Raw genomic sequence first — 12,326 nt, forward strand, 5'->3', positions numbered from 1 at the left:
AGAATTTTTTCAATAAGACCCATTGGGAAAATTGAAAATAAGGAGATCTGCCAGTAAAAACTGTTGCTTCCCAGAGAAATTTTTACCTATAGGAGATAGGCTTGATGCTAACTTCATCATCAGTGAAAGGCAGAAAAGTATTAGTCTAAGTTGGTAATTGCCAACTTAGGGGTGAGGGTAGTGGGAGGGACTTGGATCTATATCCCGGCCCTGCCATTTCCAAGCTCTGTGAATTTGAGGAAGTTCTTGAATCTCCCCTTGGCTAAATTACCTCCTCTATAAAATGAGGAGAATGAAAGTAACTGGGTTGTGATGAGACTTTAGTCTAAAGGTATATGTAAAAGTGATTGATATGCTGGCAGGAGGCCCAGCATAAACCTCGGTGCTCAGTACGACTTAGCTACTGTTGACATCATTAGTGCTGCTGCTGTTGTTATTAGGTAAGAAAAAAAATCTGGCTCCAAAGGGAAAAAAACCTGTTACTATGACTTATAAGACACTCTTCCTTCCCCCGGTCCTTCCAAATCCAGTTCTACTCCAATATCACATGGCTGGTCCTGGAATGGGGTAACAGTGCTTCCTGCTTTGGAGGGACTTACCTTCTTCCCAGAATGCTAGGCAAACAACACAAAATACAGTGAAACAAAAACAGTAAGCCTCTTTTAAATCTTTTGGAATTCATTCATTCCACCTTGTGGTTATCTTCTTTAAAATTCTACTTTGTAATTTTTTATGCCCTTTGAAGTTCAGATAAAATCAATATGTAGAAATCAGCTTTATGAGTATTGCTTTCTACAAAATATTTGTTTGGAATTCTAGTCTCACAAGGCACTGATCCATGATTTTTATTACTATTAGAATAAATGGATGCGGTGTTTTATTATACTTGTTGAATAGTAGCTAAAAGACCATGAAAAATCCAAATAATCCAGGAATGGCTGACTTAAAAGTCCCCTGGGAAGAAAAGGGACGGCTTGCTAAGAGCCTTTAAAGACCAACAGGTGCTCAGAAATTTGTTTTGACCCATTAAATTTATATTGGCTTCACAGCTTTTAAGAGTCTCCTGTGTCTGCCATTGCTGCTGTCTAACACGCACAGGCTGGGAATGTTTAAGTTTTCATGCATATGTTAAGTAGGCAGATGATTAAATGAGAACAACAAGTTACTAGACGGTTCCTTCTGCCCTGGGTCTTGCATTGCTGCTTGTTCAGTGCTATTTATGATCAGAACTTTTTGTTGTTGTTGATAAGAGAGAAATAGGAGTGGAATTTATCATCCTTGTGCAAGAATCTTGGGCACTTGGAAGCAGCCGCTACTCCAGCCTTCCCTAGCTAACTCTAAGCAAGTATCTCCATCCTTAGCTTTAGCATACCACTCTAGCACAACAATGACATCTGGATGAGGAAGGCTGTTGTAGGCATGAAGCTGCAGATGCCAAGTGGTAAATAAAGGCCACGCTTCCTGGCGTGGGCAATAAATCACATAAATCACAGCAGGGCTATGCTAGAGAAGAGGTAGCGTGAACACAATAGACATTAAGTCTCATATGGGTGTAAATGTTTGAGTTTTTTAATGGACTGTATAACTGGACCACATGCTTCCACTATGGTAGCCAATTGTGTGCTGCGTAAACCTTGGTCTTTATTGCTCTGCACTGCAATAGTGTAAGATGCAGCTGTTGGGGCCCTGGTGGCAGATGGCAGATGGTGGTCAAAAGCTTTTCAGGAAGCAGTACCAGGTCTGGAAAAATCAAAAAAGAGATTTCAACAACCATTAAGATGCTTTAAATTTACTCTTCCTCCCAACACAAACTCTTACAAAATTAAAAGGAATGAGAAAAACTAGATTAGTGCATTTAGTGTAGTTTGTTGACAGGGGCCTAATCTGTGTCCCACAGGTGGTCACAGAAGCACATAATCAGGGATATGATGTTAAATCTTGAAAAACAAAAATTTAAATAATTTTTGTTTTCAGTAAAACAATTTGTGTGTGTGCGTGCGCCCAAACTCTGAGGACCCTTGGTAAATTTCTTGATTTGGAAAGTTTATTAATACCTAATCTTTCTTAGCCCTTTTGAGTTGCTATAGCAAAATATCACAGACTGGGTAGCTTATGAACAACAGAAATGTATTTCTCACAGTTCTGGAGGTTGGGGAGTTGAGTATCAAGGCACCAGCATGATCATTTTCTAGTCAGTAACTTCTTGGTTCATAGCCTCTGCCTTCACCTGTGTTCTCACATGGCAGAAAGGGCTAGGGAGTCTCTTTAATAAGAGCATTAATCCCATTCAAGAGGACTTCACCCTAATAAACTAGTTACCTCCCCTAAGTTGTCACCTCTTAACACCATCACCTTAAAACCAGCATAGGAATTTGAGGGGGCCTATATACCATCTTTTCAGCTTAGAATTCTGCCTTTCTTGAAAGCTTATGCAATGTAAAGTTCAGGAAGAGGATGAGAATTAACCAAATAGGGTGTTAATTTTAGAGAAAAAAAAAACATTCAAAGGACAGAGTGAAGGAGAGATAAATCTATGTATAATTTTACATTGACCATAGACAATATTTATTTAATCTAGTACTATGCTCAGATATTGTAGTTTGGCCACAAATTGGTTAGTGCTACCCCAGTGTTAGCCTTTCAGTTTGGCTAGAATTGCCTATATAAGCCAATTCTAGGGGTGGCGGCTGGCCATCATAAGCCACTGCGTGTGCCCCTTCTCTTAGCCACAGTGACAGGTGAAGAGACTCAAGTCAAGTCAAACAGTTGTAAGGAAATGTTTGCTGGGAATTCTGGGAAAGGAGCTTACTTTCCTCATCCATTTCCTACAAGAGATGCCTGCTCTTTTCTGTGTAGGCTGTGATCTGATCCTGTCAGACTGGTCCCTGGATGGGAGCCAACTGATAGGATAAAGCCAATTCACACAAGGTCTGAGAGCTGAGAGCAAACTTTTTTTCTTTCTTTCTTTTTTTTTTTTCCTTAAACCCTTAGCTGCATACCCTGGTAATGTGGTCTGCAATAAGACTAAACTTGCTCGTTGTTATTTTGGGTGCTATTACTGTCACCCTCCCTAGCTAGCTTTTGAATAAATTCACCATTCATGTTTAAGGAAGCAGTGCAGTTTTAAAGGCTTAACAAATTCTGCTCTACTTTATATACCACTTGATTTTATAAAGCATTGCTGTATTCTTTAATTAATTCTCACAAGTTATTCATTAAAGCATCAAATCTACCCTTTTCATATGACATGTGAGGAAACTGAATACTCAAGTCTTTGCCCTTAAAGAATATGGGAAATCAGTGGCCGAGAGGAGAAGCAGATTTTCCCTTAAGTGCTATCTCTGTATATTTTAGGACAAATCAAACCTTTTCAAAAGATCAAGTCATTGTAAAGCAAACTATATATGGTTAGATGAACCGCACAGTAAAGGGAATTGTATCTTTTGTTGTTTACTCTTCTTGGGCTCTATACTTAAGAAAACCAAATAAAGAAATCATTCAGTACTGTCTGATTCCATGTTACACCTTCATTAGGTCTATCTAGTTCCTTGAACAATTTCTAGTATATCCTACTACTGATGGAATGACCAGGAGACACTCTGGAAATTAGTAGTTTGCTAACAATTAGTCAAACCAGTGTTGAAACATCTCTATTCAGTTCTCTCATAGGTTTTATGTCTTTGGCAGTTATAAATTGAAATAAACAGCAATTTTCACAACATATTTACAAGTTTTGGTATATGAAGTCTGAATTTATATGCAAATTTTATATTTTAATTATGTTTTCATTAGATTTTCTAGAACTTGTTATTTGGAGAATAATTATAGATTTTCTTGTTACTTTGCCAAATTACTTTGACAAGAGTCATATATTAAAAAAATAAGTTCACTTACATTCTTAAATATCTCATTTAATTTCAAGGCACCTCATAAATCAACACTTTTTAGTATTCTCCTTTCCTAGAATTTTAAGGATTTTCAATTGACATAATTTATATCAACCGTGTTTACTTATACATCTATTTTATGTTTGATTTAAACACTAAAAGCAAACGTTTAATTAACCTTTTTCGGATTAGAATAGTGTATGAAATTTGGAAATATTAGTTAAAAATTTTTAACCTATTACATCACTAAGATCATTTTCATTTTCAGGAAATATACCAAAACATATTTATATTGCTAAATAAGACTAGAAAGCCATAAAAGAGTTACAATTTTTTATTTTATTTTCCCACTGTACAGCAAGGAGATCAAGTTATCCTTACATGTATACATTACATTTTTTTTTCCCCACCCTTTGTTCTGTTGCAACATGAATATCTAGACATAGTTCTCAATGCTACTCAGCAGGATCTCCTTGTAAACCTTTTTAAGATAACTTTATAAAGACCAACAGAAATGTTTATAAACTTTTTATGAGGATTCATATCAATATTGACAGTGTTTTTAAAAAATTCTGTGAAATCTTTTGAATCAAGGCAGGATGTGAATTAATATACATGTGTGATAAAGTGGAGAAAATACATTTTAATGGTTGGGGGATAAATATTTTGATCAATTACTAAGGGTGTGGAGGGAGACCCCCAAAAGGATTCCAGGTCCCTTTCTGGGATACATTCTAATAGGTGATTATTTGAACTGAGGATTTCTCTAGCCAAGTGAGTGACATTAGCTTGAACCAGAGTTGACCAGTTGGGGGCAATAGAGACCCTGTGTTTAGAAGATGCATAAGGAAAGATAAAGACCACAGAGACCTCTGATGGGGAGAGTGTGTTTTCACTGTGTGGCATACAAGGTGACTTCTGTAAGCAAATCAAAGACACTGATGAAAAAATAAAATACAAGAACATTTACTGAGAAAAGAATATTGATAACTTCAGTGCTGGTGAGGACATGGGGAGAAGGCTTGTTATTAGTAGGAATGAGAATTGCTATAATCTTTAAAAAACTTTTAAATGCACGTATCCTTTGACCCAGGAATTCAACTTTAAAAATTTCATTTTACAACTACAGTAGTAGGGAAGGATTAGAGTATTTGATGCAAGAAATATATAAGATATGAATGTCTAGCTTAAGAAGAATGGTTGAATAAATTATAGGTTAGCATTACTAGAATCTACTATCTAGAAATTGAAAAGAATGCATTAAATCTATACATCTTGACCTTGAAAGGAAATTATGATATATTAAGTGAAAAAAGCAAGCTGTAAGTTAATATGTATGGCACAATCTTTTTATTGATAAAAATGAGAAAAAATCCTGTGCAACTGTATATGCTTGTCTATGTTTATTTATGAGTGTTGAAAAGATATGGAGGGATTATGTCGGTTACCTCATGGGTATGGTATTGAAGATGGGAGAATGAGATTAGTAATTAGTAAACTTTTTTTTGATCTGTTTTTTAAAATTTTTTAAATTTATTTTTTATTTTTTATTTTAGGGCTGCACCCGTGGCATATGGAGGTTCCCAGGCTTGGGGTTGAATCAGAGCTACAGCTGTTGGCCTACACCACAGCCACAGCAACACCAGATCTGAGCCACATCTTCGACCTACACCACAGCTCATGGCAATGCTGGATCCTTAACCCACTGAGCGAGGCCAGGGATCAAACCCACAACCTCATGGTTCCAGTCTGATTCATTTCTGGTATGCCACAATGGGAACTCTGAATATGTATTACTTTTGAAATTGAAGTAAACAGGTAAGCAGCAGAGGTAAAAGGTCCCAGTCATCACTTTACTTCATACATGTATTAGTCTCCTCTATGAACTCATGTTACTTTGAGTTCTTTTAAGTATTGCAGAGTAAAACAGGTTAGGTCTGTATAGTGGCCAAAAATGGAATTGATGCATATGACTCTAGGTGTTTCCAGATGTCTGGAAACTAACTCCATATAGCTGAGGTAATCAGATAGTCAAACCATCCTTTGACATCATGTAGCATAAAAAGGGAAAGCTTATCTGTTGTCTAGTAAGTTTGAACTTTCAACTGGGCAATATTGATGTGAACATACTAGTTAGAATAGTTAACAGTATTAATGATGAACAAACTTGTCATAGATTGAATTGTGTTACCTCCACAAAAAGATATATTGAAGTCCTAGTTTGTGATACTTGTGAAGGTTACCTTATTTGGAAATAGGTTCTTTGCAGATGTAGTCAAGTTAAAATGAGGTCATTAGAGTGGGTCCTAACTTGGTGACTGGTGTCCTCATAAGAGGGGAGTTTGGACACAGAGAAAGATGTGGAAGGAGAGCTCCATGTGATGAGGGAGGCAAAGATTAGAGCTGTGTAGCTGCAAGCCAAGGAGTGCAGAGATTACAGGTGACAGCAGCAGCCAAAAAGGCATGGAATAAATTCCCCGCTAGAACCTTTTGAGAAAATGGCCCAGCCAACACTTTGATTTTAGACTCTGGCCTTCAGAACTGTAAGAAAATAAATTTCTGTTGTTTAAAGCTACCTAGTTGGCGAGTTTTTTTTTTTTTTAATATATGATGATTTTTATTTTTTTCCATTATTGCTGATTTACAGTATTCTGTCACTTTTCTACTGTATAGCATGGTGGCCCAGTTACACATATACATTCTTTCTTTTATTTTTTGTCCTTTTTTTTTTTTTTTTAATGCCACACCTGCGACATATGGAGGTTCCCAGGCTAGGGGTCAGATTGGAGCTACAGCTTCTGGCCTACGCCAGAGCCACAGCAACGACAGATCCAAGGCGCGTTCAAGATGTACACCACAGCTCACAGCAACACTGGATCCTTAACCCACTGAGTGAGACCAGGGATCAAACTGAAACCTCATAGTTCCTAGTCGGATTTGTTTCTGCTACACCACGACAGGAACTCCACATGTATACATTCTTTTTTCTCACATTATCATGCTCCATCATAAGTGACTAGACATAGTTCCCAGTGCTACACAGCAGGATCTCATTGCTAATCCATTCCAAAGACAATAGTCTGCATGTATTAACCCCAAGCTCCCAATCCATCCCAATCCCTCCCCCTCCCCCTTGGGAACTACAAGTCTATTCTCCAAGTCCATGATTTTCTGTGGAAAGGTTCATTTGTGCCGTCTACTAAATTCCACATATAAGTGATATATGATATTTGTCTTTCTCTTTCTGACTTACTTCATTCAATATGAGAGTCTCTAGTTCCATCCATGTTGCTCCAAATGGCATTATCTTGTTCTTTTTTATGACTAAGTAGTATTCCATTGTGTGTATGTGTGTCTGTGTGTGTGTGTATATGGACATTTGGGTTGTTTCCATGTCTTGGCTATTGTGAATAGTGCTGCAATGAACATGTGGGTGCATGTGTCTTTCAAGAATAGTGTTACTCTCACTCCCCTGGGAGCACACCCACCCTGCTGCTTCCACTGCCAAATGCTATGGGCAGTGCCCAGATGCTTAATCATTGTCCCTTCCCAGGAACCTGCAACTATGCAGGTGCTTTTTGCACGGTCTATAGGAGGTGGGGCTAAACCACCGCAGTTATCTCTGGCTCCAGGGGTGGGAGTGGCTCACCACCACTAGGGGTCCGTGAACAGACACCACTTGCAGCCCCATTCACCTCAAGGGCACCACAGAGGAGGGCATTGTGACCAAACACCACCTGTTGGTGCTCTGGCACCCCTGGGAACACAGCCGCCCTGCTGCTTCCACTGCCAAATGCTCCGGGCCATACCCACATGCCTGATCTCTGTCACTTCACAGGATCCTGCAACTAGGAACAGCCTGTGCAGCACCTCCTATGTGGGCTAGGTGAGATGGGTTTCTTCATACAAGGTGCCAGGGGCAAACCACCACAGTTATCACTGACTCCAGAGGCAGTCGTGGCTTGCTCCCACTAGGGGTCCCTGAACATGCACCACCTGTGGTTCCAGTCACCTCAGAGGAGGGCATTATAATCAAACACTAGCTGTTGTTGCTCTTACTCCCCTGGGAACTCATGCACCCTGCTGCTGCTGCTACTGCCAAATGCTCTGGTTACCTTTTAGATATGTCTAGAGCTCATTACCACTTCCCAGGGCCCTGCAATTAGGAGTAGCCTGTGCCTCCTTCCTATCGGTCCTTGTTGTTGTTGAGAGCCCAATGACCAGGCAATGACTGTTGGCCCTACCCTTTGCCTCCTTCTCCCTGAAAACACACCGAGCATCCTAGGGATAACAGCCTACTCACACCAAAGAAAGGGACAGCAAATATTCAAACTCCCACACCAAAAATAAATAGTAACCACCCCCCCACCAAATACAAACTAGTGCTCTTGCATAGAAGTAGTGATAGTTTGTTATGGCAGTCTTAGGAAACTAAAACAAAACCCAGATAATGCCAGAAGAAAAGGAGAAGGAAAATTAGCATGATTAATAAGAACCCATGTGTTGCCAAAACTACCTAACCAGTTTTTCAAATATTAACATTTGAATAACATTAATAACATTTAATAACATTTCCAGACTAATGCTTGGGAGAGAAAGAAAAAGAGAAAGCTACTTTGAAGAAGTGGCCTCAACATTTAATTAAGCATTATACTGGATAATATTTTAAGAAGAATATTGAAAACTTCACTAAGAGGTAGGTTTGCAAAAAATTTCAGCAAGAACCAAATTGATTGACAGTTTACAATGTTTTGATGTTTGATAACCAGATTACTTACATCCAAATATTTTGATATTACTTTTCAGAGCCAAAAATCTGGTCACATTTTCTGCAATGGGAAGGAAATTTTCTAAGGAGCCAACGCAGTGGTGAGGCACAGAGTGGTGAGGAGGAGAATCATGGGCATGGTGACTCACATGTGGGATATAGGTCATTCAGTATAGTTTCAGAGGTAGTTTTAGAGGAATAGAGGATTTTTCTAAAAGTGAGCACCTAATTCTTAAAAACATTAGCTTTGTGTTTAGTTACCAAAGTAGAAATGTATATGTTCTGTAATGTTATTATAATCTTCATCTACTAAAGGTATTAATATTTATTTGCTTGCTTGTTTGAATGCTCTAAAGCTGGAGCAATACATGCCTTCTTCTGACAGTACTTCTGCATCTTAGGTGTACTAACATGTAATTTAATAATGAAATGATCAGGATTATATAAATATGAGGGTGAGGGTAGGAGTGGTTTTTATTAAGCCATTAATTAGGTTACTTGTTGAAGTGCTTATAGAAAGTCAAAGGCTGTCCATTGAGTGCAGAAACCTCATAATTTATTCTCAGTGCTGAATGTAGAAAAGCCAGCCCCATGAATTCAGCAGAAGTGCCATATGGCAATGAGAGTAAATTGCACTGAATGGAGGGGACATGTGGTACTTTGATATTATCTGATGGGCCAACTCAGTCCTGATGGCTCTGTCCTATCCAGTGAGAGACTAAAATAGGTCACCCACAAGGCATACATTGCAGTCTTTAATTCGATAAATATATACTTATTTGCACAGACTGCTGGATTTCTTTTAAGTCATGTTCCTCCCCAAGGTCATAGGTCACATGAGTATAGCTTCATCCCACAAATGAACTCCCAAAAATAATATTTTAGTGGCATTACTGCCCAGGTGAATATAAACATACAACTACTAAATTTTTTGGTGCTGTAAATGTTGAACTTAGAACACCAAAAGGAAAGCAAACAAACCTGGAAAACAGACTGTTATTCCTTTAGTCTTTAGCTGTTCTCTGTTTTTATTTTTTATTTATTTATTTTTTTACTATCTTCTGTCTTAAAGTAGTAGTTGATACTCACTGTATCTTTTTCCTCATCATGACCTCATCACTTAAATCCGGCTTTTATTCCTTATTCCTTTAATTAAATGTCAACCTTGATAGACCAAATGATTGCCTAGTGGCTCAGTCTTGTGATCTTTTCCAGTCTTCGTGTTCCTGTCTTTTATAATACCATTTGATACTATTCATTACCATCTTCTCAAGTTTTCTGTTCTCCTAGTGCCCACAAATTGGAAAAATCTGTCTCCTATGGTCTTTCTGCTTCATTTTCCTTTCTCCTTCTCCTGTCCTCAAATGTAGAGAGTCTCCCTAAGGTGGTCCTCAACTCTGGGACCTACTAGAGATGTGAGGTAGTTGAAGCAAATAGGCCTCCAGCAGAGGCATTCAAATAATTCAGCTCTGACACTTACAATTGCAAAGAAAGGGAGAGTACAAGAGCTACAGAGGGGAGGAAGAGAGACGGAGAGGAATTTAAATAGAGTCCCTCTTCCATTCACTATTTCTCCCTGTGAGCATATGTCTACAAGTGTGGGAGCAATAAATTTATCTGTTTAGTTGAATGTGTGCCCAGTTATGTCTCGCACTATGAGCATCCATCGCTCAGTGCTGTGTGGTTCTCATTGTTTAAATGGTCAGGAAGAACTTTTTTTTTTAATTACACTTTAGTCCCTATACTTCTCTATCTGAAGTTTTATTGAAGGAAGAGCTAACGGCTCCAGGGCTGGAGGAAAAAGTGGTTGGGTTGGACCCGCTGAAGGCCAGTACTGTACTATCTTGATGGATGAGTTAAGGGCCCCTAAGGGTGTTTTTGAATCTACAAGATATTCATTGACTTTAACATTTAACCCCCTGGATGAGATGAAATGTCACTGATTTTAAGTAATTTACTCAATGTCTCTGTAGCTTAGCATGAAAATGCCCTTCCTGAGGTTATAATCAGGTTCTAAGCCTCCCTTAAAACACACAATGGATGTGTCTACATGCATAACTGAATCACTTTATTGTATACCAGAGATTATCACAACATTGTAAATCAACTACACTTAAAAATGAGAAGAAGAAAAATACTACTGCAGAACATTCCATTGACCTGAAGCTTTTTGTTGGGGGGCTAAATGATTTTAGACTTTAATATTTTGGTGTAATTTTAAATTTACAAAAATTTTCAAGTGTAATATAAGGATTTCCCCTTTTTCCTTTTATCTAGATTCTCTATTAATATTTTTCCATATTTGCTTTATCTCTTATTTAATACATAAATAGATTACATGTATATAAATAAGATATATGTCTTCTCAATTCTGAATTCAGTGAATTCACATTGGTGGCCTAAAATTGGCCATGGTGGGAGCATTTATACCACAGAAGTCAGCAAACATGACAGCCAGGGTTTTGATTTTTTTTTTTTTCCCCAGAAAGCTCATTTACCTGTATTACCACTGCCTTTACCTCTAAATATTTCACACATCTAAGAATAAGGACATTCTCTTACCCTGTTATGGTAAAAAGACCAACATAAGAAAATTTAACCTGATATAATGCCCTTATGTCATCAAGTCTATGTTAAATTTCATCAGAATCCAATAAAGTCCTCTTCCATTCTTTGTCTTTATGACCTTGACATTTTTGAAGAATACAGGCCAGTTTTAGTTTACCAAACATGTCTCCAGAAATTGTGAAATGTCCACTTGGAGGGTAAAATCCCCCCAGTTGAGAACCACAGTCCTGGGACATTGCTAGCTAGGCTTGTTGGGTCACCCAGCACTGTTGTCAGTTCAGAGGCTCTGCCCTTGGTGGTTGTGTGATCCTGAGCAAGTCACAGTCACTCTGCCTACTTTCCTTTGCAGTTAAATAAACTCTATTTCTGATTCTATAAACATACCTCATGTGGACCAAAGCGAGAGGGTAGTTCAAAAGTGTTTAGCTCTTCTTCTCTAGCTATTTAAAAAGCAAACTCTTCACAGAAAATTCCACAAATGCCTGGTAATTTTGCTATTGTGAGGATGTATGGGATGAAGTGGGTCAGAGGTGCTGAGGAGGACTAAATGAGCCTCCCAGGGAAGAAGGTATTATCTGATATGTACAGGCATTTGTGGAATTTTCTGCGAATAGACTAAACCTGGGCCATGTAACATAGTGACCTTTTTTCTAGATGCCTTTATTATATATGAATAAAAAATATGTTTTCCCACAAAAAAAAAAAAAAGCAAACTCTTATTGCCCATTTGAAATAAGCAATGTTTGTTTGGCCTAAAGTCCAACCTTGAGGCTCTACTCTAATCCTCACTCTACCTTGGTGCCCTTCAGGCCTCAGCTGTCACAGCCTTAAGGGTGCTGTCTCATATCAGAAGTCACAAATTCAGATGCTGATGGGCAAGGCAAAAGTGTGGCATATGGAATCAGCTTGTATAAGACAATGAGTACTGAGGCCCATAGAGAAACAAAGTCAGAGGCCCTGACTAGAGGCTTTTGAATCACATTTTTAGAAGACAAAAGATATATCTGAACTACCTTTCTTGCGAAGAGTAGGTTAGGGACTCGTGGACTAAAATGATCTCTGCCATCTCTTTCAGCTATAGAGTCACTTTTTATTTCTACTAG

General features: G+C 38.3%; 1 long non-coding RNA gene across 1 annotated transcript in view; it reads left to right on the forward strand.

Moving 5' to 3' along the window:
* Positions 1-10,433, forward strand: part of LOC102165048 — a 308,358-nt gene extending 297,925 nt beyond the window's left edge. The window contains exons 7-8 of the long non-coding RNA XR_307588.3: positions 8,466-8,583; positions 8,694-10,433. This is a non-coding gene — a long non-coding RNA (uncharacterized LOC102165048). The remainder of the gene's footprint in view (positions 1-8,465; positions 8,584-8,693) is intronic.

The sequence above is a fragment of the Sus scrofa genome, chromosome 14 (genome assembly GCF_000003025.6).
Source record: "Sus scrofa isolate TJ Tabasco breed Duroc chromosome 14, Sscrofa11.1, whole genome shotgun sequence".
Lineage (NCBI taxonomy): Eukaryota > Metazoa > Chordata > Mammalia > Artiodactyla > Suidae > Sus > Sus scrofa.